This window comes from Anser brachyrhynchus (genome assembly GCF_964034855.1).
Source record: "Anser brachyrhynchus genome assembly, chromosome: 2".
NCBI lineage: Eukaryota > Metazoa > Chordata > Aves > Anseriformes > Anatidae > Anser > Anser brachyrhynchus.
Window position 1 is genome coordinate 148923390 of NC_137695.1, and position 27546 is coordinate 148950935.

General features: G+C 40.1%; 1 long non-coding RNA gene across 1 annotated transcript in view; it reads right to left on the reverse strand.

The window, feature by feature from the left end:
* Nucleotides 1-5181: 5181 nt before the first annotated feature.
* LOC308188934 overlaps nucleotides 5182-27546 on the reverse strand; it is a 30718-nt gene continuing 8353 nt past the window's right edge. Inside the window, exon 4 of the long non-coding RNA XR_013945881.1 lies at nucleotides 5182-5956. This is a non-coding gene — a long non-coding RNA (uncharacterized lncRNA). The remainder of the gene's footprint in view (nucleotides 5957-27546) is intronic.

The window sequence follows — 27546 nt, forward strand, 5'->3', positions numbered from 1 at the left end:
CATCCAGGGCTGCTGTTAGCAAAGAGGAGTAATTACAGGTCCTGTTCCACTGGGTGCTTGGAGTTTCCTGGAAAAAAAAAAAAAAAGCTGCACAACACGAGTCAAAAGCCTGACAGAGCCCAGGCAGCCCATCAGGCAATACCTGCCAGTTTCAGAGGCCAGCATGGCAGAAGGACTGGATACAGGCACCACCCGAGCTGCCAACACCTTACTCCTTGGTGTCCAGGTACTCTTCTACTCTTGGGTCAGATGCTGGAAAAGCAGAGGGGGAAAATGGTATATGTGTTGCAAGGCTGAACTTAGGTCTCAAGGCTTCTAAAGGTGCTTTCGCCAATAGGTCACCACACCCTCCCCACATAAAAGGACTGCTCTGAAATCAGAGCCAACAACTTTTGGCCCCAGGCTGACGTAGCAGTGCTCTTTCTCTGATGTGATGTTAATAAGCAAAGAGAGGTGTTGAACTGAAATGTGTTGGACATTGCAGCACAAAGCATAACAAGATCCCCTTTGCTATGTAAGATACGCCCTGACATAAGGCACTGAATGTACTTGATTACTCCCTAAATTCTATTAATTTCTGGGAATCGGTGGGAAGCAGTCTTCCAGCTAAGATCTTTATCCTCATATACCCCCTGGAGCTGGCCACTTCAGTAACATTTTTCAGCACTACAGTAATGAAGGGGCTCCCTATATGAGCCGCTGGACTACCCTCACTCTTTTCCCTCACCTCTTACTTGTCTCCAATAAAACTCCTACCTCAGGAGAGAGAAAAGAAGGGAAACAAAGGGAAAGCCAAGAGGTGAAAGGTTTTCCTAGGCTTAAACTAACCCTGGCTGCCAGCTATGGTCTGGAGCAGACGATCCCAACCTGGATACTTCAGAGCTGTGCACAGGCAGGCAAAGACCACCCTCAGAGCATGCACATCATCTGGGAGAACTGGTGTGGGCCACCTTCACCAGGTCTCAGTGCAAAGCTGATTATTAAATGCTAGGTTGGGGTGCTTGTATGTTCTGCATGAAGCCCATCCAGGTGTCTGTGGCTGTCCTCTAACTGCCTGCTTGAGCAGGTCCTCAAGACAACTCTAGATATTGAGTCTCCAGGTGCATTGTCTCTTCAGAGTGGGAATGGGGGCTGGACAGTGGCCTCTGGTGTTGGCTTCATCTCTGAGGCATTTTCTTATCTCGGTTTCCCTTATTTCCTTGTGCTTTGCCTTGTGCCCAAATCACTGAGTGGCATTCCTTGTGAAAGGTGTACAAGAGAAATGTCATTTTTCCAGGTAGAAGAAATAATTTCTAATGAGCTAAGGTAATGTTTTATAATGTACTTTAAGGGGTAAACATAAAGCAGCTAGCAACTCCCAGAGACTGGAAATTTAACAGTTAACCCCGTTAGCTCAGGGACATGAGGTCTCTGCAGATATCCTGATTCCTGTACTGCTATAGTCAGAACATAGTCCTAATCCACATTCAACTTGTGCTTCTGGACTCCCTTTTAGCTCTTCACAGCCTTACCAAAAGAGCTTGGACCTCAGATCTCCAAGAAGAAAGCAGAAGCCAAGTCACCTCCAGTAAGAGCTGAAAACAAGAATGAACCTTTGTTCAGCCCACAACCTTTGTTCTCTGTTCCAGTGGATGTCACAGCTTCAGAAAATGAATGATGGCAATTAGAAATCAAACAAGGACTTTGTTTTCCTGGTAGAAGGGATTCTGCTTCAATCTCCTCTCCGCTGTTGGTCCTTGCTTTCTGTCTCCCATCAGCAGCGCTCTCCTGCCTCATGCCCTCATTCCTGGTGTTTCCAGCCTCTCCCCCTTTCCCTGCCCGACACCACAGACCCAAAGTAAATATAAAAGCTCACTGAATTACAAAGGAAGTGACTGCACCTAGAAAGACAGGCACCTGTCACCTTGGTGACATCTGTCGGGCTCACTCCAGGCCTTCTGCATGCTCAGACCATGAGATGTTTAGGGCAAAGATTATGTCTTCTGATGTCTGCACAGAGGTGCTGATTGTGGCTCTTGGGCAGTGTGAACATTAAATAAGAGCCTTGTACCAGAAAATATTCCCACCTGGAAAGGTTCAGAGAAAAGCCTCCTTGTACATGTGAAATTCCTACTTGGTGCACAGGCTATTTATTTAACAGAGCTTTGGCAACTGAAGCAAATCACCGTGCAAGAACAAGCAGAGACTTGCCATCGCTCTCCACCTGCCCTCCCACAGCCAGATCCACTAACACGTGCCTGGCATTGTACCAGCCTGGGATAGGTGATGGGATGGGGCCTTTTCTGCGTGCAGAGCCAACCCTTTCAGAAACCTGAAGTATCAGCCCTGAGGAGAAACCAATGAAAATGTTAATACGAAGGAGCCAACATATGTCGCTTGAACCATATGTGTTACATTACAATTCCCAACAAAGACTGGTACAAGTACATGTTGCAATAAAATTTTAGCATTAATTATTTTCAAAGATCAAGTGGAAAAATAATTTGTTCTGCTACCCTTTCGTTTCTATGGGCTGCTGACAGCAATCTGTTTGTTCTTACAGTCTTGTGCGAGAGTCATAAAGAGGAATTGAGGAAGGAAGGAATGGATTGTCTCACCAAACTCAAAGTAATCAAAATTCAAGGAAAAGCCATTTACTTTTTCTTGTTTTCCTTACTCCTCCCAGAACTGGCTGTACATATCATACATTAAAGAGAATGCTTACATGATTGCATTTATACACAGATATTACATCTCCTACATAAAAGCAATATTTAAAATTTAAAAAAAAAAACGCAGCATTCTATTTTATGCTTTCTATGATGACTTTCTTCTGAGTCTCTGTATTTCTTATTTTGCCATGTGTAAAATGGTATAGTTGCCCTCTTACTGTAAATTGCTGTGAGGTATATGGATGAAAAGTGCTATATATGTGCTCCTGACTATGGGCAGTTTATTTGTGCCCCTAACAACCAGTTCCTTCAATGAAGAGATTTTTATTAAGATCAACAGGAGAGCAGCGGAAAAAAAACAGGCATTTAAATTGGGGTAAGATTTTTTAAAGTGAAATTAATCCATACTCCTATAATATAACATCTAGGAAAAGAAACGTTATTTCAACAGGTGCATTTTATATATCATACACACGTGCACTTTCACTGCTTGAAGCCCCTGTAGTGAAATTCACCTGGGCAGCAAATGAGCCTGTAAAGTTACATTATTAATTTTCAGGCTAGCATTCCCATTTAGATAATCAGCGTCATGCCTTAGTAATTTACTCAATGAAGCCGATTCAGCAAAATTGCTCTTTTTATAGCATATGTACCCCATATGTGAATGATGGATCTATCCTTTCATTCCAGCATAGTAAGTAAGAACATGTTGTCAAGATGATGTAAATGCAAGGCTTACACTAATCAGTCATGATGCGCCGTCTAAGGATTTGACTAGAAGCTGAGCGCTCTTTCTATATTTATATGCCATATTTCTGCATAAGTTACGGCTCTTGTTATAAAGGAACATAGAGCTCATGATCAGACATAGTTCAAGGTGGACTGCACATGCAGGCTTTATGTGCAGCCATCAAAGAAGATTCTGTAGTGTGCTTCCACTGCCTAGCCACATCTGGGCTTATGTATGGAGAAAGCATGAAGAGGATCCAGGACAGATCAGGATCCCCATGGGAAAAGCACTCAGAGCACTACTAGCAACTTGCACTCAACACATTCTGGGACAACCAGTCACAAACAGAACCCACAGAATGGAAGGCAGCTGAAATAGGTAGAAGTAATTAATGTGTCTTAACAAACATATAGCCGTACGTATTAAACATGCTGTTTGGTACTTAGCCAAGGACTGAGCAAGCCATGGTGGCCACAGTTGTAAGACTGCAATCTGGTCTTTAGACCTTCAGATCTTTTTCTGACCTATCTTCAGCTGTTTAAATGTAGATGCACAGACAAAGCCAGCCCTCTAGACACCATTCACACTCTAGAGAGTAGACAAATAATCAGAGTGAGATGCATTTAGTTTATTTTGTACATCTGCCTTATGATGGGATGAATTATTCTTTAAGGGAGCCTCTAAGTTTCCACTGACTGTAGCAAAAGCTTGCAGTAGATAATTTTCTAGATGGATTAAATTAGCCAGAATGAACCCCACACTGAGCTGTATCCACTGGGAGAAGTCTCCACAGAGGCCATTGGGTTCCAGAGTGACTTTGCACAAGTACAAAATTCTGGTTATGCAGCACCAAGAGCAGATGGGGCTTCAGCACAAACAAAACATCAGTGGTCTTTATTCAGCAGAAAGTGAGAACTATATTCAGCCCAGTGAGCTGACAAACACCACGTTACAGAATATCTAACTTCAGGAAAGACGTTATAGTGGAGAATCATCTTAATTATTAGTGACTATATTCAAGGCTCATCAAAATTTTTGAAAAAATCTCAGTATCTCATTTCCTTTGTTTTTCACTCAAATGGACAACTCCCATCTGATTCCATCAAGGGAAAAAAAAAATGTACAATCTATTTTGTGCAAATTAGTCAACGTGGAAAATGGAACTTCCAGGGACAGCCTGTGTAGATAGGTTACTGCTATTGCTTTTCCCAGCAGGAATGATGTCACAGTTTCTGTCAGAATTACTAAAATGCAAACTTGTATTTTCTGGTACATGGGCTTGGAGGTATATATTCTTTGTACTTATGGATTCACTTTCCCACAGAACTTGCATGAACTGAAGGGTGAACCTTCGTAACACATTAGCAGCCTACAGATTTTCTTTCTTTTACTATATCTTGAACAAATTTCCCAGTTCTTCATGTTAATATCCTTTATTGTATTTGCTGACATTGCATCTGAAATGCATTAAAGAGTTATTCAGAATTTGGACAGACAAATGCAACAGAACAATTACATTTAAACATTTTTGATCTCAAATGTTTAACAGACTACTACAACTTCACATTTACATACCAGACAGTCCCACAAGAGAGTTTTTCTCTTAGATCTGTTTAAGAACTTCATCATGAAAAATGCATTATATCATTTAGATTCACACTTGACTTGCTTCACAAAAATATGTCTATAGGCATTTTGCAGATTTAACTGATTTGAGATATAAGTGGGTGTGCACAACTTTGATTTCTTGTGTATTGAATTAACATCAAAAAATGTGAAATAACACATCTTGGGGAAAAAAAAAAAAAAGACCAATACAGTTAGTGAATTATCCATTTCAAAGCTGGTCCCATGAAACTTAACTCTAGAATTTCCTTCCCAAAGAATTATCTGTGTAATATCCGTTAATAGATTTCATTATTTTCCATCAGAGCAACAATGGAATTTAAATGAAATGTCACCTAGCAGATGTCAACCATTCCTGGAACCAGAAGCAAAAAAGCATCACCTGAGGACAGGATCAGTGCAGCTGGGGATTTCTAGACCACAGCCCAAACATCTCAGTCTGTGTCTGGATGGGTTGGGAGGGAGACAGAGTTTATCAAACTAAATGTGTCTGGGCCAGCCCACAGGTCTGGGTATAGCGCTGGTAAGAGTTGAGTTTGCTGGTAACAGTTCCTACCACGTGATTTGGTAACCACACATGCTTTTAGCAGTAAATCATGCTGAGCCAAGCCAAATCTCCTCTGGCCATGATGTGATATAAATTCTTATATTACAGATATTGTCTAATCTATCTTACTTAGATAGTACAAGCTATTTTTTGCTGATTGGTTGCTATGCAACACTGTTCTGGCAAAACACGACAAAGATATTGTTATTTATCACAAAGACAGGAGGGGGGTGGAATTATCACTACTAATATCCACTGAACTTATTCTTCTTGAAGGAAATCTGGAGTTCAAGTGATCCATTGCCTGTAGCCTGGTAGGATGATGAACTCCTGAGAGAGGTCATAAATGTAATCATCCATTCTTTGGCTTCAGTGACCATAAGCAGTTTCCCTCACATTAGACTGGAGAAAAAAAAAAAAAAAAGAGAGAGATTGGATAGTCACCTACATTTCAATACTAAAAACTTTTTACATCGTCGAAAGCATACTAAAAACTATTCAGACCTACCAGCTCTGTACCAGCTGATTTCTGGAGGCAGAATCAGTTTTATGCCTGCTGATAGAGTTAGACAAGAACACACCAACTGTAAGTTTATTTTTAATTCAGTAACCAACTTGTGACCTGCTGTAATGTGTGCTTGGTAAGAAAATAATCTATCCTCATTAGATGTCTTCTTACTTGGTAGACCATTTTCACTTATTTGTCCTTGTCTGCATTTCTGATGACCTAGTCATTGAACAGCACAAATAATGAATGTTATATGGCAAAATATTTGCCTTAAAATACATTCCACATCATGAGGATACACTGGTGTCACAGACGTCAGTGATAATGCTCCCACTGATTTACAACCTTGATTCTAAAGAAACTGGAAGAGTTTGGACTCTTGAAATGCTGATGAGGGCTCAGTATTGGAAAAATGAGCCCATTCCTTTCCTGATGGGGTACTTATCTCTCTCAAGGTAATTTCTGCTTAACTGAGGAAAAACTGTGTTTTTTTGTTGTTGTTGTTTTTTTGTTCTCAAACACAAAGAAATGCACGTATTAAGATACTAATGCTGTATTCTCCCAACAATCAAGTTGTTGGCTGATGGGATATATCTTCTCCATTAGGACCAGATGTATTATTTTTTTCACTATCAATTTGGAATTGGATTTGGGAATAAAAGTGGTTCAGAGAAAACAGGAAAATTTGGAATACTTTAGTGCTGTCTTACATGGTTTAAAAGATGTTGAAAAGAGACAGCCATGAATTATCCCTCAGAGAGTGATGAAGAAAGAGATCACAGGTCAGTGTTACATATGCATGTCTGGACACAGAAAGGGTTTCCAAATTCTGAACTTCGGAAGCCACTTTCACTTTACACGCTGGAGAAAAAAAAATAAAAATATTTTATCTCACCTATGTTCCCTGGAAATGTGAATTCCCAGAATAACACTTTTATTTTTTGCAGCACAAGTCCAATGGTGAGAATGTCAAACCAATAATACAGAATTTTACTGTCATTGTCAGGCTGCTAGAGAAGTCCAAAGATGAGCAGAGGAAAGCTCTGAAATCAAGTCTTGGGTAATGATGAGAAGCTGGATACTTCAAAGCTCATACAGATGTAGAAAGGAAATTTACAAATTAAGGGTGACTAGGTCAAGGACACCTGCTAGTCAAAAAATGTGTAGGATTTGTTATTAGCCAAATAGAAGAAATCTAGTGGAGTCTCCCTGCTGTGCTTATAAAGTCACATGATGTTCTTAATTCTAATCTTTCGTGCAAAATTAGCTTAGTTCTGTTCTGATTCCTGCTGTCCCATGACAGATCATAAAAATTTTGCTAATAGTTACTTAAATAACATCCATTTTCCTAAGGGTGATAAAAATGTTGTTTACACTCTGCAACTGCCAAGGTGTTTTAGTTGGATTTGGATAAATGCTAGCTTGCAACATAAGCAATTTCACTGGGGGAATCCAGCCTGGAAAACGGCTAATCGTGTTTTTTGCTCCAAGTCACAAACCACTCCTAGTGCTTTTATGTGGCTTTTCCACTCAGTATTGTCACTCTAGCAGTGCTGCATTCAAAGACTCTTAGCTATGTAAATAATAACCATGCACCAAATAATAAAACATAGCCAGCGTACCAGCCAGCCATAGTACCAGCGTACTTCTCTTAGTTTCACACTGAAATAATTATAATTCAATGGAGTTTTAGTCTTCAGTTTCTAAGCTGTTTAATAAAAATGTAGAAACAGATGAACTAGTTGCAATGGCATATGAAGCGTATAAACTTGCGATGCACTCTGTGGTAATCACTTATGTATGTAGTCTCACTTCTTGAGTAACTTTCCCAGTTTATTTCATTGAGGTCCCATAGGTTTGGATGTACTACATCGTATCCAACAGGAAAACCACATAGTTATTTTACTAGGCATCCAGTAAGGGAGAACTCACCTTGGTGAGTTTTTCCACTGGTTTTACCTTGATTCCTAAACAGAGAGTCTTTTTGAACTGAATTTATTTTCTCTGTGTTGTCATTCCAAGGCGTTCTCTTCAATCGACCACATAGACAGAGGTCCATGAGTCTTGTTTGTAACATGTTGCCTATTCCTTGAGTAATTCTTGCTAGTCTTACCACAGGAACCTTCTCCCATTTTTCAGCATCAGTCACCAAGTGAAAACTTCATAAATGGAGACAGAAGCACGTACACAGCTGCCCTCTGAAAGTCTGGCCACTTTTAAGTGTTATAAGTTGAGCACAAAAATATGGCAACACCTAGAATTAATAGACACACTTGGAAATGTTGGCCCTACTGACTATCTTCCAATATACACCAATATACATTACTAATACATCACCTAAAGTCACTAATTATACCAGTTTCAGTGGAATAGGAATCAGATTCTCAAGATCTGGCCTTGAGCCCTTCATCCCCAAAACTGTAATGAGTTAAAAGAGTTGGCACACACTGGAGTTTAAAATAAGGAACAAAAAAGAGGAACTCCCCAGCCCTTCCTGCTTCAGTTTACTTTAACTAGTGACCATAGCGCAAATAAACTAAATGAGCAGCAAAAACAAATATTCTTTCCCCCATCACCCTTACAATAGTTGTGTTCTCAGGGTTTGCAAGGAGAAGGAGTATCTGTTATTAGCCCAGCTAACACAGCTGTAAAGACGTGGACAGGCTTTTGGACACGCAAGCTATTTGTTCTGTATGAAATCTGGAAAGTCTGAATTATTTCCCTCCTGCCCTCAGCATTTGCAAGGGGTTGTGAATTCTCCATGTTAATAACTCACAAGTGTTATTATCTTCGCTGTGCTTAAATGCAGAGTGATTTTCCAAATGTGGCATCTGAAGTGGAAATTTAGGGGGGATGCTGGAGTGCAGACTATCTGCAGGAGGTATAGGAGGTGGTGAGGCTGCACTTTGGGTCAAGACATTGAGGTCTAAATCAGTGCATTATCAGAAAAAGGGAGCCAGATGAGGAACTCAGTGACCAGCCTGGGAGGGGACTGGTACCATGACAGCAATCCTATTGTTTAACATATCCACAAAGTCTTGAAATGTAAGTTGCAACGTACTCACTGGAAGAGGTGAGGCACCAGCCCTCATGAGCCATGCACTGTCTTCATTTAACCTCTGTGCCTCAGCCTTGATTCCTGGCAGAATATCTCAGCTTCAGCAGCAGCAGCAGCCTAAATCCCCTGGGAAACCTAGGCAGTAGCAGGCACCATTCCCTCCTGAGCATCCCTGCCTGGATGTACAGCACGTTGACCCACAGCCAGCATCCTGAAACAACCCAGAGTAAACATGCCGAGCAGCTCATACATAACAACTGTTACAGATCTCCATTGGGTTCTTCAAACACATTGACATATAAATACCATATTGGCCAGGAGCAGAGCAAAAGTAGTTTCTTTTCAGGCTGAGTGAGATTTGAACTCCAGAGTTCAAGTGGGAGATGCTGTGACTATTACTGGCTTTCTACATTATAAGGAAGATGACTCCTTAACTAGTGAACTCATCAGTGTGTAAACCAGTTGATTGTCAGGTAGGTAAAGGGAGTCTAACAGTTCCACCAGTGACAGGTTTCTAACATCAGGTCTGTGCTCACCACATAGCTGCATGCTAGAAGATGAAGATACGTGGCATTTTTTACCACATTATACATCTGGAAATTCAAACTTAACCTGAATTCGGAGAGTCTGAACTGAAAAAAAAATAAACAAAATTTAATCAACTGTGGCTTCATGTAGCCTTGGAAATAGCTATGTCTTGAGTGCAGCTGTGCTTGTTATGTCAATGTTTTCTGATATGCTACAGTAAGTTACGTGTCAGTTACAAGGAAGTTACTCCTCTGTTACATCAGTCAGGGTAATCTTCTGTGCCATGCATTTGTTGAATTATTTGTGGTGCTGATAACACAAGAAATCCCATGCCCTCAGCATGAACCTCAACTAACAGCAGTGTCCTGAAGATGCTTGCAGAGCAGCCGGTGGGTCACCATCCAGCTCAGCAGCTCAGCACACTTGTGTCTGCAAACCAGCATCACAGCCCCTCTCACAGGCATGTCCCAGTACACCTTGCCACCCCTTCTCATGTGTTGGTGCTGTGCTAAAACACATCAGAAAAAATTGTATCTTGCTGGAAAACTTGATTTGTCCCTGGAATAGTCTTGAAACTCTCTTTCATGCCTCTTCCAATTGCTTTTAACCCATTTACAACCTGATCTAAGGCTGGTAAAATCAGTGAACAGGTAACACTTGGCAGAACAGGGCATTGAATCTGACAGTTGTGGCTACCTTACTGTTAGCCACATTCCTGTAGAGTTATATATCAACCAGGGAAGAGAGGTGTCTCTGGAGAATTTAGGGAAGGAAGGAAGGAAGGAAGGAAGGAAGGAAGGAAGGAAGGAAGGAAGGAAGGAAGGAAGGAAGGAAGGAAGGAAGGAAGGAAGGAAGGAAGGAAGGAAGGAAGGAAGGAAGGAAGGAAGGAAGGAGGGAGGGAGGGAGGGAGGGAGGGAGGGAGGGAGGGAGGGAGGGAAGGAAGGAAGGAAGGAAGGAAGGAAGGAAGGAAGGAAGGAAGGAAGGAAGGAAGGAAGGAAGGAAGGAAGGAAGGAAGGAAGGAAGGAAGGAAGGAAGGAAGGAAGGAAGGAAGGAAGGAAGGAAGGAAGGAAGGAAGGAAGGAAGGAAGGAAGGAAGGAAGGAAGGAAGGAAGGAAGGAAGGAAGGAAGGAAGGAAGGAAGGAAGGAAAGAATGGTTTCCAAAGCTTTTTTTTAACCTAGATTTTTAATAGTATAAAAGCTTGTATGAGCCTAACTTGTGTTTTTTAATATGTTGAAGAAACAGTCTTCAGGAACAGAGCTAAGATCTGAAAAGTGAACAGGGATTTGCCCAGGGAAACAGTAAGAACTGACATTAGCAATAGCTCCAAACTTTCTTTCCTTTTCTGACCTTGGGATTAAACCCCTTCTTAAGGAGCCCATGCTGTGTAGCCCAGCCTGCAGACCCCACAGAAAGAGACACCCGTGCATTAGCACTTTACCATTTATCACTTACTTAGTGGACTATGGAGGGTGCCTCGGTTTACTGAGGCCTCGTGAAGGGGTCTCCAGCACACTTGGTCTCTACCCCAGGACTGTGTTTATGTAGTAATTATAGCCATGACAGCTAATTGAGTTTTTCCAATCAATCACACTGGAAGTTTTGTTTGTTTTCCTGTGCTAGGGAACAGGAAGGTTTTACCCTTTTCTAAACACTGAGAAAGAAATGAAGGATATTTTTCAGGCACAGGCTGAAAATTATCATTCGAGGAAGGTTAAATTAGTGAAAATTCTACTTATTTCACGTGTAAGTCTATATGTAATGACACTGAGTTTTATCTACACTTTATAGTAGATAATCAAAGAATTTCATAACAGAAGCCAGTTCCCCTTCAGTTAATACACAGAGAGCAAGAGTAGATGTTCTAAAGTCATTCCGCAGGCTGGAAATAATTGCCAGGTCTCTCGAGCACTACTCTCCAATGATTACTAGACCGTACAATCTCCAGTGTCAGACCAGAACTGAACAGCTGATCACAGACAGGAGCATCCAGGTTTGGTTGCCACAGCAGGGAGAAGACACAATCTGGTTGTTCCAAGAACTCAAACCAGCAAGGACAGGAACCCCTGAGATAAGGAGCTGTGTTTTGCCCTTCCTCGGTGCCTTTGCCACGTTCATTAGTGACTCTAATGTCCATCTAAAGAACTGTCATAAGGCTGGGGTGTGCACAACTCTATGGGTTAGTCACTGTCCTGGGTGGCTGCTCCATGGGCGCAAGGCAAATGTTTCAGCTCCTTGCTTCACTCAGTGGAATCACACATCTCTTTTCATGAAAGTACTAGCACAGATCATGTCAGCCTTCCTGTCAATGCCGTTTACACTCCTTTTTCATATATTTGTCAGTTCAGTGCCAAAATTTCTTCCTATATGAGCAACTCCTATCTACCTTTTTGACTCACTAAAAAATAAAGGCATAGCACATTCCAAAATGCTGCATGCCACTGCTTGGTGCACAATACTCAAGTGGTAAATATCCATCAGGAATTATGTTGATACAGTTCCTTCCAACCTCAGGGCAGGGAAAGGGACTAGTCACCTGGTTTCCGCCTTTCTCTATTTGAAGATCCCTGAACAAATAGTCATAGTAGTGTACCTTACGTAGAACAAATCTAACCTCAGTGACGGTATGGTTGTCTGGCTTTCACAGGCCACACAAAAATCATCTATGTTCCTGTTTGCCAAGAAATCATGAACTACAGCTTGAAATCATCTGTACAAGATGACCTATCAAAGTTCCTTCCTGCCTTATTTTAAGGACTTCAAATAAAACTGTGTATATACATCATCCAGAGGTTTAGCACAAAGAAAGCTACAACCTGCAGATGTCCTGTTATACAGGAAGAAAGTTTGCACCCTACTACTACTTCAGTGTTCATCTTGCCTTTCATAACAGAAGGGAAAAGTTCTGCACCTCCTGGGAAAGCTGCTTGCTCCAAATGGTGATGCACAAAGAGAAGCATGTGGTGACCAGTGGGTTTATGAACAGACAGGTCTCTGACAAATAAAAAACCAAACACTTATCTCGTGTTCCCAGACTCACACTTCTTTTGGGGAAGGATATTTCTATTAACAGCTCTACTTAACTGTCTTTTATCCTTAAAAAGAATAAAGAAGTTGGAAGTTTGCAACACTGGCTCTGCTTTCTTCTAGTCCCAGAGAGCAACATTGTTTGTTTGTTTGTTTGTTTTCTGGATGTATAATCACAAGGCAATGTCCTACTGGTAAGCCTAACTGACCTGCAATTGTGTTGAAAAATGCCACTGTGGGGAATCAGAGAAATTAGCAAATTAGATAACGAATGAGATTGACACACCATATGGAATCAGCTGCTGTTTCCTAAATGGTAGCATATGACACTGGCTCTTTGAAGTTCTGACTGATGCCAGCCTCACTGTTTATTAGTATCACTGAGCAAGGTTGCTGGATATTTCCCATGCAAAATCAGAGCTGAAAAATGGGATCTGATGCACCACCAAAAAAAAATAAATGTTATATATGTATCTTGCTCCTGGCAGAAGATGATGCCTCTGGCTGGCAAAGGGACAGCAGACTGCTAGTGACCTCCTTAATCTCTTTTATACTATTAAATTTTGGGATAAACTGAGATTTAAATTATACCAAAAACTTATGTTGGCTTTCTCCCTGAAGACATTTTTACCTACTGTATTCAGGAAAAGTTGGATACCAAGTCCTACCCCTTCTGACCAGGGAACTGACCAAACGTTTCTTCACTGCAGTTCAACAGAATAATTTGAATATATATATTTAAAAACAAGCAAACAAACAAAAAAGCTATTGCTTTCTGATGTGTTAAATATCTTTCTTGTCTTTCAGTGTTGCAAATGTGGGCTTCCCAGGACATAAAATATTAAAAAATAAAACAAAACAAAACACAGAAACTTTCTGTAAGGAAGATAGATTGCTAAAGAGTTTGGATTGCTTATTGTATGGTGATTAAAAACATAAATTCAGTACTGCACCGATCACGGTTCCCTCACTATTTTTGCCAAAATCTCTGTTTAATGCAAGCTTTTCTCTGCATGTGTTGTACATCTACCACTGAGAAGCAAACAGAAAAACTGGAGACACAAAAGGGACTGAAGCAAAATCCAAGACCTCAGCTATACTCAGCTCCGAACTCGTGCTTCTATCTATTAATAACATATAAAATACAAATTACTTGAAATGTGTGCAGAATTAATATTTAATTTTTCTCCTCCCTGAATCTTCACTGAGCACAATAATAAGTGTGATCCCCAGTAGACAGGCAGGCAGTAAAATCTTTGATGGCAAATAAGTTATAAATCAACAGGATGTCAGAAATGTTAAGGTGGTATCTTCCCAAGGAAAAGGGATATACTTTTAACTTGAATTAGCTACCATAGTGCTTAGGCCTAATGAAGACAAAGTAGTTGATAGCTTTTGCAGAGGTTAGTGGGTCAAAGCAAACCCTGGGGCTGCCCTAGGCTTTAATCAGGTCTGCTGACATCTATCAAAATTAAACTCTCTTCCTGGGTATTTTACCTCATCCTAGTATACTGAGTCCTCTGTCTTGATTTAAAAATGCCCTTTTTCTCCCTAGTGAAAATGAAGTCTTAGAGGTAAGAATAACAGGATGTGTGTTGACAGTTCAAGTGGAGGGTAGGAAGGATGGGAAAAAAAACAATGGGAAAACAAGATGGAAAAAGGAATGGTTTATTGGTCGAGGGAAGTCAAAGTTTTATATATATATATATATAATGTAAAAAATAAAGTAAGTTTGATATACCATATATAAACTTGGAATAGTAGGTACGGATTTATCTGGGCATGAAATACTTCCATACATCAGTAGGATCGAAGAAAATCCAATAAAATCTCCAAAGAACTTTACTGAAATCTTTGATCTCTTCTTTTCCTTAACAATAAACAAACACAGGGAGAGACAGAAAGACTGCATGTAATGTAGTTATTGTCTTCTGAAGGCAATAGATAAGAGGAAAAATTATTGTGTATCTGACCACATCAGGACAGTCAGAACTTCAGCTATAGATTTGCCCAGATACAGCTACCATCTTCTTGTTTGGTTCTTTTGCCAGATTCTACTTTTTTCTTCCATAAACTGTTGTCACAAGCAGAAACTTTTGGAGTACATTAATTTCACCACCCCTCAAAAAACATTGGTCTGGGAGGGAAAATTCTCTCTTCCCACCCCAACCCCCTCTCTCCTCCACACACACACACTCACACACCCCGCATTTAAAACACGTATTCAAAAGGACTGCTTCAGACTCTCTGAAAGACTAGTATTTGAAACAGGATAAATGAAGAGGAGCTCAGTATCATCATTCCCATCACTGGTCCTGCTCTCAAGGACAAGACTTTCCCAAGGAGTCCCTTATAACCTTAACATTCTCTTCGATCTCCAACAACTTCCTCATGACATTTACCATCCTTCTGCCAGGATGTTGTACCAGCAAATCTGAGAAAACTGTATCAGTACCATCACTTTCTTGTCTTCTATCACCTCCATCCCAAGGGATGCATCTGCAAACAGACATTCCCCAGCTGCCCAGCTACCTCCAGAAGGCATGAGTCTAATCATGGTAGTCTTTTTTTACAGGATTGTGGAGATCCAGAAAGGAGGTTTTCAGTACAATACAAAAAAAAAAAAAAAAAAAAAGCTTCATGATATGAAGCTGGAATGCTCTACAAAGCAGAGCTCTGCCTTGATGGCCTGTGACAATTAAAACAACTGGGAAAGGAACACTTCTGAGTGGTCTGCAGAAATGTTGCAAGTTTGTCATCACCTAACTTTTTCTTAAAAAGAAAAACCTTTAGGGGAGGAGAAAATCATGCTCTGGAATCCTGGGTTGCCTGGATCTAGGACCGGGAGCAGAAAATTCTGCTAGCTTTTCTGTTCTTCCTGTTGGAACAGCTGCTCCAGCTGTTTCTATAGCTGCTGTTCCTGCCTCTGCTTTTTTTTTTCTTCAGTAATTTCTATACTCTGGCTGTAGCTTCTGCCCTCATATCACATTGCACAGAATCCAGGGGGTTATACTATCAACCCTATAAATGACTGGTACTATTTGCCTAGTATGTTGAGCTTCTGACCCTACTGCAAATACAAAGAGTGGTTAAGCAAAAGAAAGAGAGCAATTCCTCTGGATAATATGTAGCTCACTGAGAACTTCATTGTTCATCCTCTCCTTGGAGAGATGACCTTTTTTCTTTCATCTTTTCCACGATTACCTTTCTTATTTGCAGACTTACTGTGATTGCAAGGTGCTCTTCACTTTATTGTTAGGTTTCAATGGCAGTGGCACAGTTCCAGTACCTGTACTTCAAAATGTGTATTCTGGACCCTACTGTGCTCTGACTCCACTTCAGCAGTGACCAATGCATGCTAACAGGTAAAAGTGTCAGTACCTGAAATAAATGTATAATATACTGTTGCTACATAGAAAGCAACACTGTCTGACACAGGAATTATGACAACTTCACAGCAGAGTTGGTTGGATCATACAGCATTTATGGATCCAGTACATATAAATTTTCATTACCATTTTAAGGCTTCATAAGCTTCATTTATCATTTAGCTTACTGGTCATATCCCTTAAGAGCTGGATAATATGCAATTCTTTTTCTAATCAAGATCTCTTCCTATAATGTCATTGTTGACACTCAAGACTTACATTAGCTGAGACAGCATATGGAAAAAAGGTGATTATCCATAGCTGGATGATTAAATCTACTCCATAAACACTAATGTTAATGACTGCCAGGCTGTCATATTCTTCTTGTTTCAAGCCTGATGGCTAAGCGCATTTTTTTTCTCATTACAAAAGCAAAACTCATTCTTAATTTCCTGGAAGAGCATGGAATGAATTCCTGTTCCATCAAACACAAATTGAGTATTTCAGCTGCCTCAGTTGCAAACTCTGTTTTTTGAATAAAAAAAAAAATAATAATAATAATAATTGTGCAACATAATCATTCCATCTAAATACTCTGATATTCCTTAAAATTCCTGTGGCTATTTTGTCAAGGGTTGTGTACATAATGATGCAGAGTAAGGCTGTTGGGTTTTTTTTTTTGGTGGTGGTGGTGGTGGATTTTTTGTTTGTTTGTTTTTGTTTGTTTGTTTGTTATACACACACAGAAAGAATGAGACTTTAATATATTATTAATAAATAAAAAATGGTCTAAAGAAAATAGCAATATCTGAGATCAGTATTCTGTATATTTCAGCCCAAAATATTGCACAGCTAGGTAAAGTCAGAATACAATATTAATGTATTATTAAAAGTAGAATAAGAAAATAAACTAGGTTAAGCATACATATCTAAGAGCAGCAGACCCTGTCCTAAGTGAGATCCTTCTGAAGCCTTATTTGAGTGAATTATTAAGACACAATTACAGAGAAAGTAGAAATGCAACTAGTTATGTCTCCTAGATCTGGTGGATTTTGTCCACTCTCGGCTTCCCATATTTCCCTTACACAAGGATCCGAAAAAGGCTCCATATGAATGAAGGAGTGCACCATGTGTGTTCTGTTATAGCTATGACACAACATTGTCTCCTACTTGCAGTGCAGCAATTCCTGCAAAGGCAATTAGGACATACCCCCAGGGCTTCGCCATATCAGAACTAAGGAGCGTCAGTAGTCACGAAAGAGTTCCTGAACACTAGCAGGAAGGATTTCTTTCCTCCCTGAGTCCTTACATGTCTGTGATTTCCATTTCAGTCAAGGTAGACAAAACCCACATGTGACTAGAGTAATCTCCAGGTGACTGCTAGCAAACTGGCAAACTGATTAATCCAGGAAAGAAAAGTCACTCATTGTTCAGCAAGCATTTTGTAGGAAAATCAGTGTCTCCAATACAACACATCTAGGAGTAACAGAGGCTGTCCAGCAAAGGCAGACCCATGTGAGACCATTAAGCCAGGGCGGGAGCAGTTTCTTTGTGCTGCCTTCATTCCAAGCATACACACTCTTCCCAGGCACAGACTTGACTGATCTTTTCCAAGATCATGAAAATTAAGTATTTCTTTTCTGGCTGAAATAGATTGGGAGCAAGTACTGTTGACTGTGATATGTATTTCACTTACAATGCCTTTGTGGTGTAGACTTTCTCTACTTTATTAGTAAACTCTTTCATCCGCAGAAAGACAATAATCCTTACATTTTGCCTTGAAAAGATAACTTTCTTTCTATTTGAAGTTCTTTAGCTGCCAGGCATGAGAGAAGTGTCCTAATCAACCAAAACCATTAAGAATGGTTAATTGTCTCTGAGCCCTCCAAGGACCAGAATTAACTCAACTATTATCTCTTCCTCTGCTTTGCTGTGCTGAGTTTGTAGAGGGTGTAGGTGCCATCTTAATGATCCTCTGCCAAGCAGTGAATCTATGTCACTTCTTCATGTCTCAGGAGGAAATACATTCAAAGACATCTGGAAAGTCTCGGTGCTGTCCATTTATGACTTCCAACAGTCTGATGCCTACTGCACTCAGACAACATGCCAGAGAGAAGATTTCTGCACACCGAATTCCAACCATACAGGGTTAATTTGAAAAATGCCTCATAAGTCGATCAAAAGCTGAAAACCATTAAGATCAATTTGTTCTTTTCAACAGAAATAAGCTTATGAGTGTTTTCACTTTGATGGTTTCCATTAACCAAAAAACATATTCCTACAGCAAGTCCCCCTCCTAATGCAGCCCTTTTATATACAGGGCCTCAGTTAGACAATAGAGCAGGGTCTGGTTGGTTTCCAAGCTCTGTAACTTGAACTGATGGAAAAGAGAGATTGGACCTGATGTATAACATTATTTATGAAAAATGAATGCCCCATTGGCAGAGCAGCGGAAAGGGGTGCTGTGTATGCATTACCAATGTGGATGTGGGAACGGGTGAAGACAGACATCAGCTACCCTGCCCATGCTTCAAGTTGATCAGATGTAAACCAAAGCCAGTCTGGAGGCTTTATAGCTAGCTTCATGCAGAGTCAGTGCCCTGACTAATACATCCTGTCTCTCAACAAGGCTTATTACCTCACACACAGCTCCCACTACATAACTCTCACATCAGAGCCTTTGCCATCTGTAGCTCCAGCACAGGAGTTCAGGTCTGCCTGTAGACACAGCCACTGTCTGCAAGCAAGAGAAGGCAAACTATGAGGTGTGAATTTTTTAGGTCTTTAAGACATGTTAAGATCAAGGAGCAGGAATATATATATGGTAGAAACTGCTAAGTTCTGACCATTTTATTGAAAGCATCAAAATCACTGTTATAAAAATAAACAGCTTCCCCTTTTTCCCTCATTACTTGGGCTGAAAGCTGTTCCAGAGTCTCTCTGCTTGGACTGTAAGAACTTCTTTACTTTCCCAGACTAAATGTGCTCATAGGCCATTTATATGCTATTGCTCTCCTAGGCCATTTTAATTCTTGTGTTTCTGGATTCAGTTGATTCACAGTTTGTGACTTCCTGCCAATGCCTCAGTCATGGACTGTGATTCTTCCTGCCCTACTGCCAGCACAAGTAAGGAACTAGAAGATAGATCCTACCCTAAAGTGTTAACAGACTAAAGGCAGCCAGTGGATACAGACAGTTGTGAGTGTAAAGCAAACATGGGCTGTCTCAGGTGGTGATACAGCCACCAACAGGCTACTCATGGCTGTGCTTTTGTAATGATCAGATCTGAGCAAGAATTTGAAACAGGGAAAGAAGTGGCTTTTTGGAAACATTTAATCCGGGGGCAAAAAAGCACGAAATGGCAGAGCACAACCGTATTTGAAAATAAAATGATCTGTGCCTGCTGGCTGAGTGTATACCCTAGGTCTGCTGGACACAAAAGCTGACCTTTTGGGAAAAGTTACTGTACAAGATGAGAGGTGGCACAGGATCTTCAGTGCAAAGTTTTGAAAGAGAGAAGGGGGAGTCAGTGGCAGGAAATTGCAATTGCCTAAGATAACGTGGCCAAAGCAAGATGGGAATGTGAGAAAAGGACTGCAGTGGTTTGTAATGGCCAAAAGTACTCTGTGGCTTTGTCATGCAACAGATACCCTCTCACAGCTGCCCAAGCCTGCTCTGGGGATACATTAGGATTCAGTGAGAAAAGCATCATTTACTAAATCAATAACAACACTTCTGGTTGTGTATATGTTTCCTGGGAGGTCTTACTGTAGACACAGGCCAGGCTCAAGCCTATTTAGCTCATGAAGCCTGACATGAGCCAATCTTGCCATGAAATGTCTGCAAAACATATTATTTCCTTTGTCTGACTGTGAGTTATTTTGTCTCTCAGTTATTGGAGTTTATTTTAAAACAAAAGCTATTTATCTAAATGAATGTTGTGGCTGTAGTCTGATCTTCCCATTATTTCCACATCCTCTGGAGCAGCTAGTGGTGAAATTTCCTCCTGCTTTATAGATTATAAATAATTTGTACAAGATATCACTTTGAACCACCAGGATTTATTAAACTATCAGAAGCATAATAGATGGTTGGCAGATGAGCAGAACACTCCTTTACCTATACACATTTCTAACAGCCTAGAGTAAAAGCACAAAAGTTATCCTTTCTTTAACTAGCTTTAAAGACAATGTGTGCTTTGCCCTCTAACTTGCTTCTGAGAACTGGCAGAGGAAATCATTCTTTCCATCAGCAATTCCAGGCCTTTGGACAGAGTAGCTTGAATATGACCAAAAAGGTTGCAAAATTTTTCAGTAGTGTCCCACGAAGCATATGAAGTACCCTCTCTTTGCATCCAGCAATTAATGCCAATAAGTATAAACTAATTGTTAACATCTGTGGTAAGCAAGAACCATAAAGTTGGGTCTGTTCTACTCATTTTCAGTGGGTAAAGACATACTTTAGTTTCAAACACCCTGGAAGGAGAATACTGGAATTGAGAAACAACAAGATTTTTCACTAGTGCTTTTTATTACGATTCCCTCCTAACAGAACTTTTGCAAGAATAAAAAAGGACTTAAAATCCTCATCTTGGATACACTGCCTAACTGAAATGGCAGGTCAGGGCAAAATAATAGAAAAAATAATTCTTTATGAGTGAACAAGGGATTAGCGGTTTCGGATCGCTGCCTAGCAGACCATGTACATACCAAGACTCATCAAATTGGTCTGCTGTGATCCATTGCTCATTTTCCACAATAGCTAGTTTCATAAGCATGATGATCATTAAGGAAACCACCTAAGCAATGTCACATTTCCAAACTGTACTTTGCTCCAGGGATGGTGTTGGGTGCCGTCAAAATACCACAGCAGCTGCCATCTGGCATGCACCATGACTGCCCCTTGCTTAGCAGAATGGCAGAATGGTACAAGCAACAAGATTCTGCTTTGGAGGAGGACGGGGAATTTTCCTTAAATCTATACTTTGCAAGGTGTGCCCCATCCTTCAGAAAGCTGTGCTCCAAGAGGTCTTCTTGAACTTAGGAGAAGGTGTTTTTGAGGTCTGTGACTGTCATTTCCAAAATAAATCTGCATTGAGAAAGAGCAAGGAAACTGATGAATGGAAGCAGCAGGTAGCTGTGCACTGCAGATGCTGCACAAGTTTTTCAACTCGTGTTTGCTTCACGAGTCTATGGGATAGAATTGAGTGAATTTTGAACTGCTTTGATGCTTTAAGTCACGACAGGGGCAAGAAACAGTAAGACCTTGAATATGCTCTGTACAAGTATCCACTTGGCTTAAGCATCACAGGAATTATAATCCCTGAAATAGTTGTCTCTGTTTCCAAGGCGATGCTGTAATACCAGTTCAAAGATACCTACAACGTGTCAGTGAAGGTTCCCAAAATCTCTGATTCCTAGTAGCAACCATGCCTTCACCACCAGCTGTGAGCTTCTGTTGTGCCCTCCCCACATCTAATCCCTGGCACTTGAATGTTGTTATGTTTCCTTTGCTTGGTTACTGCAAATATTAAAGCAGATGGCAAAAGCTGTAATAAAAGGCATTAAGCTATAATGTTTTGGTATGAAATTAGCAGATCATATTTACATAGACTGTGACCCTAGACTGTTAAGTACTTGTTAAAAAGTTTATTTTTCTTCCCTTTATGATATCTTCCTCTTGGTTTCTTTCATTCAGTGTTCTAAGTCCTCTCAAAAGTACTGCACAAAATAAAACACTGAAAACAAACAAACAAACAAACGAAAGTTAAAAAAAAAAAGTATTTGTGGGATTGCTTTTTATAGCAAACATTAACTTCGCATAGGGCTCCATAGCCTGAAACATTCACTGTAGTGAACATCACATTCACTGTAGTACTAACTAAAGCCTTACCTTAGTCAAAGATTATGAGAAAATTCTTTTGTTTGTTTGTTTTATACTAGGCTGAGCCCAAATTATCACAAATACTAATATAAAATATAAAATAAATATAACATATGCTGAGGTTGTAAATCTGCTAAATAAGGCACATTTATTCTATTTTTAAAAATGGAAAAAATAGCCAGGTGTTTTATATTCTTGGTCTGGATGCAAAAGTAATTAGGGTCAGGCACTGGTCAACTAATGTAATGCAAACGTGCAAATGTTCTGTATTTTGATTGCACCTCAGGTTTCATGGGATGTTTCTTTCATTTTTCTCTACAGCTCCCTGACACACACAACTAGCTGTCCCAAGAATCTGACAGGCCCACCAGGCTCTTTGAGCATGCACGAAAGTCCATTAGTAGCTAAACTAACAAAATAATCTGGACAGTACTTGTAAGTGAAGATGCACCAGTCTATGGGCTGTCAGACAAAGTTGCTAAGCCAGTACCCATATTTGAGTAGTCATGGCTGTCCATTCAAGTTCCCTCTGAGTGAAAGAGGGGAAACATAGACCTTATTTTAACAAAGGAAAAAAAAAAAAAAAAAGAGAGAGAGAGAGAGAAAACACAGGGAACTACAGTGCAGTCAGTGTCACCTCTGTGCTTGGTGAAATCATGGAGCAGATTGTCCTGGAAACTAAGCTAAGGCACATGGAGTACCAAGAGGTGACTGCGGACAGTGAACATGGCTTCACTAAGGGTAGATCGTGCCTGACAGATCTGGTGGCCTTCTTCACCATGGTTACAGCATTGGTTGAGAAGGGAAAAGCAACTGATAACACCTTGTGCACAGTGTTTGATATAGTCCTGCATGATAACCTTGTCTCTAAAATGAAGAGATACAGATTTGATGGTAAATGCTGGAAGGACCTGGACAGGCTCAAGAGGTGAGCCTGTGTGAACCTCATGAAGTTCAACAAGGCCAAGTGCAAGGTCCTGCATCTGGTTCAAGGCAATCCCAAACATGAATACAGTCTGGGCAATGAGTGGATAGAGAGCAGCCCTGTCGAGAAGGACTTGGAGTTACTGGTGGACGAAAAGCTCAACATGAGCTGCCAATATGCACTTGCAGCACAGAGAATCAACTATAACCTGGGCTGCATCAAAAGTGTAGCTAGCAGGTCAAAGGAGGTTATTATCCTCCCCCCTACTCAGCTCTCTTGAGACCCCACCTACAGTACTGTGTTCAGCCCTGGGAGCCCCAGAATAAGGAAGACATAGACCTGTTAGAGCAGGTCCAGAGGAGTACCACTGAACCAGGTTGCCCAGAGAATCTGTGGATGCCCTGTCCTTGGAAGTGTTCAAGGCCAGGCTGGATGGGGCTTTGGGCAGCCTGGCCTAGTGGAAGGTGTCCCTGCCCATGGCAGGGAGATGGAACTAGGTGGTCTTTAAGGTCATTTCCAACACATACCTATGATTCTATGATCTCTTGGTGCTACCTAGATCTCCTAGCAATCTGAGGAAAATAAATCTCTTGGAACCACTTAAGAAGGCGTATGATATTGGGATGACCAAAGCTGGTTTGTGTGCATGCCAGAGAGAACAAGCTTTGCTATATGGTGCTGTTCAACGGGAACTGACCATGACAGGGAGACACTGAGGATCAAACATCTGGGAGAAGTCCAGAGGTAGGCATGAAACAGAGCTTATCCCCAGAATGCTCTCACGTCCATTTCAGAAGTGAAGCAGCTTTTACAGCTGAGCTCTTTTGATGGAAAGAATAAGCAGATATAATCTAGTGTGGCTTTCTCAGTCTGTGTGGCTGGCCTCCCAGGGAAAATCTCTGATCTTTTCCAAGTATGGCACGTGTAACCCTGGGGCAAATGAGAAGCGGAATGTGTGTCATTTATTTGCTTAGTGCTGTGCAAACCCCCAGCATCCTGTGCTGGCTACTCTGTGCTGAATGCTGATTGTTCAAAGGACCCCTCCTTGCTAGGACTCATCTCAGTACTGGAGAATTAGATGGGATCTCTTCCCCTTGGCACAAGGGTGTATTGGATAGAGTCTTCCACATTTTGTGTTCCCACTGAACTCAGCAGGGCGTCTGGATGGAATAGCTGGTCCTTCAGTCACCCAATGTAAACATTAACCGTCAAAGTAAATATAAGCAATGGGCTTTCCCACACATGGTAATTAAATAAGCTTCCTCTATTCTCTGCCACTTTTTGCATTAAAGGATCTTCATTGTTTTGTTTTAGCTTTAATGAACATGGCAGGGAAACAGGTTTAGTAGCGAGTTAGGTAAGTGGGTTTTGCATCATTTCTGGTTAGCTATGATACTCAGACCTATTTCATCCTTTTTATATGTTAAAAAAAAAAAAATGGTTTAATCATACAAGATAACTCATCTTTTTCTGCCATCTAGTGACAAAAACTGCAGCTTAGCAAGTTTATGGACCTTTTATCCTGGTCATTTTTTTTATTCAGTCACACAGAGGCAATAAAATACAGCTATCAACATGCATTTTCCTGATCATTCCACAGCACTTCATGTGATATGAACGTGGAAGACAGCACAGAGTTGTGTTTTGCACTTCTATGTACCTTCATTTTCACAATTCTTTTTAGCCTCTCCGCCTGTACATAATGGCTTGGTCAGTCCTGCAATGGAGAAAGAACATCCCTAGCATCAAAATCCATGTGTCTTTAGAGAAATCCACTTACATCCTGACTTGGTACATCATCTGTGGAGGTTCTCCCTTCCTTTCTGATGAAATTGAAGACACACTTCACTGATGCCAGTAAATCCACTAATATACTTAAATGTAAGCATATGTTTTTAATGCTTTGATCAACCAAGTCTTTCACCTGTTATTCCAAAATAACTTTGTTGGGGGGCTATGATATGAAATGAGAATTTTCCTAATACTTGCCCAACCAGAGCCTTATCCTAATGTATGAGAAAAAAATCTGAATATTTTTATGAAGGTATGAAGGTAGACACCAGAAACTCATTTCTAGGTTTTTAATATCACCTGTGTTACAGAAGTACTTATAGAAGACTTTAATATGCTGCATGATTTTTCACTAAAGAAGAAGTCTCATTCAACTCCCATTAAAATCATTAAAAAAATCAGCTAGTCTCAACACACATTGGGTCAGGCCCAAGATAAGCCCATGGAGAAATGATGGTGACATTCAGCCTCTGCACAACATGTATATAGTTCTTGGCAGGGCTGGAAAGCAAATTACCTCTGCCTGTTTCTTCAGACAATGTCAAAATCATCAGATAAGGTGAGTGAGAATGACAATGCACATTAACACATCACTTCTATCTTTATATTAAACATTGCAGCCTTATTAACAGCTGGCCACCTTGTTATACTCATTGAAGCAATTTTACAGACAAGAATTAACAAAGCAAAGCCATTATTTTTGCATCATTTCCAGTGAATTATTATATTATTTTCTTCTCTAATAATGGGGAAACGTCGCAATACCTCCTTATACATGTAAGACATGAGTGCTATTAATAAAAAGTGCTGTGCACCTGCGGGGGAGGTTCTTATAGGTATTTGATTGCTGAAGATTTATATATGTGATTCTCCTCAACTGTGACACTAAACTGGCCCATAAAGTCTCTATTTGAACAATAGTATACCCATCACATAAATTTTACTATCATTTTAATGAAGTGCTTAGAAAGATTATCTATGCCAAAATACTGCACTTTTAATTTCAAATAAAAGGAAACAGTTCATATAAAGATTACATGTTAATAAGAAGCATTTGTGGGAAATGACTATGAAAACCTTAGCTGGATTTTTCACTGGGGTCAATGCAAAGTAATGAGAGGACTTATAAAATACTAGGGCATCAGCTGTGTTTTATAACCATCTCATAGAAACCAAGACAAGTCCATAGTTGTGTCTTTTCTCCAAGCAAATGAATGATACAACCCTTTTGTTTAATTTTCGTTTGCTTCTTTATCTTCACGTCTCTTCGGATACATCACTTTGTGGCTATGTGAAGAATGAAAGAGATCCCTATCTTTGAAATAATAATTAAAAAGTAAAACCAAGGACAACACTACTTTTGTAGTTTCCATCAAGGCAAGGTCCTTGCTGGCATGAAGCCAGCTGTCCTGATCCCAGGATACTGCAGTGACACAAGCACAGAGGATTCCTTGAGAAACCAACCTCCAAGATGGACAAGAAAATACTGGCCATGGGGGAAAAGATATTTCCAGACACAATGATGCATTCTAACAGTTTTAACTATCTTTTTTTTCTACATTTAGATGTTTTGCCACAACCTCCCCTTAAGTTTTATGAATCAACAGGCCACACAGAGAAACCTTGGAGGAAATCTAAAAAAGGCTTTTGAAATGGGGAACCATAATCCTCACTCAGTCATGTTTCATTGGTACTTAATGTAATGCATTGCCTGTTGATGTTCTTGTGTCATTGAATGTCATGGACCACACCCTAAAAGGATAAGACAGAATCAAAGGAAAACTGTCTTTTCTTTTAGGGGAAAAAATAAAATTAAATAAGAAAAGTGTATAAGAAAAATGTTTTGTAACACTGACTAATTATTAAATTTAAATAAAACTTAAGACTGCAAAGCCTTTACTTCAATGAATCTAAATAGAATTAAGCATGTACTGAAGTCTGTAAAACTTTAGGAGCCTCCTTTCTATATTTTCACAATGAATAATATAGAAGGGTAATAATGGTGCCTAGCAACAATAATTCAAGAAATAATGACCCGAAGGCCAAAACTATTAGTCATACTGTAGTGGTGGGATTCTTTTGACTGTGTCCTAGGGGATGGAGTTCATAGTGCGATTTATCTTATCCTAAATTAGTTGTCAATATTTGGTGGACATGAATCACAGCCTGAACTCCGTCCTAGTCAGGCACAGTGGAAATACCCACACTGGAGACACCTAAAGATATCTGTAGCTTGTTGCTGACTTGAAATGAATTCAAAAGATTTGTGATATTATTTTTCCTCTCAATTGGCAAGATATATGCAAGATGATGTTGCAAATATAAGCCAAAAGGCGCTTCAATGCAGCTGTTTCTCTTTGTTAAGCTTAAAGGGCTGGCTATCTGAGGACCTCACATGGAGATGTTCTGATTGCAGATGTTGATACACTTGAGTGTTTTGCAAGTACAATAAAAAATAAAAGTGCTTATATGGAAGGGACTAAAAGAAACCCCAGTTCCTAGAACAGGTGTTTAAAATAGCTATGGTTTTTTATGTCTCCACCAAAAAAATATACAATTTTATTTAGATTCTAGGTACATACAATATCTATCTTAGACCCACCTTGTGTATGAATTTCTTTATTCTTCTTCCTAAATTACACATGACTTAACCAGATTTGATTCCTGGAAAAATTAAGCTATTGTTAAATCACTGGATAAACCCTGTCTAAATTTAATTCCTCCAACCACATCCCCACACAGCCGTTTTGTGCATATATTGACCTATTTGCAGAGGGTGTGATCAAGTGTTTGTCTAGCTCAGTAACTCCTGCATCAAAACCCTAGAGAGGAAATGTTGTGACGACAGCAATGCATAATGCATATGCCACTTGTAATTACATTACTATTTATTTACTCAGTGTAGAC